Below are 3,437 nucleotides of genomic sequence, written 5' to 3' on the forward strand. Positions count from 1 at the left end.
TCCATCATACATACCCACACACATATGTACATGGTATATATATTATATATATGTATATGTATATATATATATATATAAAACTTCTTCAACTATTCATCTATCAATGGACTCAGGTTGCTTCTATATATTGGCTATTGTAAATAATATTGCAATAAACATAGAAGTGCATTTATCTTTTTGAATTAGTGTTTTCATTTTCTTTGAGTAATAGCCAGAGTGGGATAACTAATCTTATGGTATTTGTATTTTTAATTTTTGGATAATTTCCATACTATTTTCCACCATGGCTTCACTAATTTACATTCCCCCCAACAGTGCATGAGGGCTCCTTTTCTCCACATACTCACAACACTTGTTATTTCTTATCTTTTTGATACTAGCCATTCTGAGTTGTATAAGATGACAACTCATTATAGTTTTGATTTTCATTTCCCTAATGATTAGTGATATTGATTAGCACCTTTCCATGTGTCTATTGGCCATCTCTATGTCTTCTTTGGTAAAAACTATTCAAGTCCTCTGCCCATTTTTTAATTAGATTTTTGTTATTACTATTATTATTATTTTTTAGTGTTGAGTTGTATAAGTTCTTTACATACTTTGGATATTAACCCTTTATTGCATATATCTCTTGTAAATATCTTCTCCCATTCAGGACATTGCTTTTTTTGTTTTATTGATGGTTTTCTTTGTTGTGCAAAACCTTTTTATTTTGGTATAGTCCCAGAAGTTTTGTTTTTCTTTTGGCTCTCTTGCCTGAGAAAATGTGGTGTAGAAAAATGTTGTTAGGGCCAATGTTAAAGAGATTACTTTCTTTGCTTTACTTCTTTAAGTTTTATGGTTTCAAGCCTCATATTTAGGTCTTTAATCCATTTTGGGTTTGTTTTTGTGTATGGTGTAAGAAAGTGAACTTGTTCATTTGTACACCAAGTAGTGTTGTGGCCTTGTTCCTTTTCTTTTCTTTTTTTTTTTTTTCCCATTTCCCCAGAACCATTTATTAAAGATACTATTTTTTCTCCATGGTATATTCTTACTTCTTTGTCACAGATTAACTGACCACATAAGCATGGGTTTATTTCTGGGCTCTCTATTTTGTTTGATTGATCTATGTATCTATTTTTGTGCATACCATACTGTTTGCATTATTATAGTTTTGTAATATGTCTTGAAATCTGAAATTAGATACCTCTATCTTTGTTCCCCTTTCTCAAGATTTCTTTGGCTATTTGGAGTCTTTTGTATTTTCATATAAATTTTAGTATTATTTTTTTCTGGTTCTGTAAAAAATACTGATATTCTTATAGGGATTGCATTTAATCTGTAGATTGCTTTAAGTAGTATGGACATTTTAAAATATTAATTCTTTTAATCTATGAACATGGAATATCTTTCCTTTATTGTGTGTTGTCTTCAATTTCTTTCATCACTGTTCTATAGCTTTCAGAGTACAGGTTTTCATCTCCTTGGTCAAGTTCGTTTCTAAATATTCTATTCTCTTTGGTACAATTGTAAATGGAATTGTTTTCTTAATTTCTCTTTCTGCTACTTAAAAAAATAGTATATGAAAACACAATAGGTTTCTCTGTATTAATTTTGTATCCTGAAATTTTACTGAATTCATTTATTCTAATAACTTTTTGATGTTAAGAGCTTCTGTGTATAACATCATATCATCTGCAAATAGTGACAGTTTTATTTCTTACTGACCAAACTGGATGCCTTTTTTAAAAAAGATTTTATTTATTTATTTATGAGAAACACACAGAAACAGAGACAGAGAAAGAGAGAGAGAGGCAGAGACACAGGCAGAGGGAGAAGCAGGCTCCTCCATGCAGGGAGCCTGACATGGGACTTGAACCCGGTCTCCAGCATCACACCCTGGGCTGAAGGCTGCGCTAAACTGCTGAGTCACCCAGGCTGCCTTGCTACCCTTATTTCTTTTTCTGTCTGCTTGCTGTGGCTAGAACTTCTAGTACCATGTTGAATAAGAGTGGTGGGAATGGACATTCTTGTCTTGTTCAGATCTCAGGAAAGTTCTCAGTTTTTCATCATTGAGTCAGTGATGTTAGCTGTGGGTTTTTCTTTCTTTTTTAAAAATATTTATTTATTTATTTACTTATTTACTTACTTAATTTGTTATTTATTTATTTATTTATTTATTTATTTGACAGTGAGAAAGAGAGCATGTGTACACAAATAGGGGGAGAAGTAGAGGGAGAAAATCTTCAAAATCTTCAAGCAGACTCCTTGCTAAGCACAGAGTTGGACGTGGGGCTCAATTCCACAAACAAAAATTTTTGTTTTGCAAAATGAAGACTAACAATTATATGACCATCTCAATAGATGCAAATTTTTGTTTGGTTTGAATTATTTTTGTATTGAATCTTCACTATTATCCTTATATCAGAGTTTAAAATATGGTATACAAAAGTATCAGTAAAATGTCAAAATGGGTATCCTATAATGTTCATTATTTTCTATTCAAAATTAGTGTTTAGAAAAAGTGCATAAAGGAATGTTAGTACACATGTTGCTTAGCATTCAAAAATGTAATTCATATGTACTTATATATATAATAATCACTGTTCAAATATATAACTCCATCTGTAGATTTTAATGCCAATAGTAATCATACTAAATTTAGTCTATTGTATTTGCAGATCAGTCATTTATACTGAGATGATCAGGTAATTCAGTTAAAAAGAAATATGATTTTCACGGAATTCATTAATTTTGCATTAAGTTTTATTTTAGTTTCTTATATGAAAAATCATAGAAATGTTCTCAGGGCACCTGGGGGACACAGTCAGTTAAGCATCTGACTCTTGGATTTGGCTCAGGGCATGATATCAGGGTGAGATCAAATCCCTTGTCAGGCTCCACACTAGGCAGGAAGCCTGCTTAAGATTCTCTTTCCTTCTCCCTATGCCCCTCCCCACTATGCTCTCTCAAATAGATAAATAAATATTTAAGAAAAGTAATAACAATATGTTCTTTATGTAAAATATAATTTTATTATATCAGAGTGCAAAATTTAAAAATAGTTATGTTTAATCTATTATTATTATTATTATCATTATTATTATTTCTGCCATTTATATTTGCTTACATTGCTGAGATATTTCAGATTGGTATTTGATTTTGTAAAGCAAAATAATAGAACTTAAGATTTTACATTTTCTTCACTAACAACGAAGTGCATATATTTATTTACATAGTTATATCAGAGTTCTTCACACACACACAAAAAAATAGTTTTTACCTGAATACGTTAGTAGCTTTGGCTCTTTGAAAACTTCTAATTTTTTTCATACTAGCACTAATGCACTTTAATACTTGTTTTGGATTTAGCATGAAGAAAATGTATGTCATTTTTGTTCCAAATTTAAATTACATTAGATAGTAATCTCTCATAATGTAATGTTACACTTTTCATA

Source organism: Vulpes vulpes, chromosome 6, assembly GCF_048418805.1.
Source record: "Vulpes vulpes isolate BD-2025 chromosome 6, VulVul3, whole genome shotgun sequence".
In the NCBI taxonomy this organism is placed as follows: domain Eukaryota; kingdom Metazoa; phylum Chordata; class Mammalia; order Carnivora; family Canidae; genus Vulpes; species Vulpes vulpes.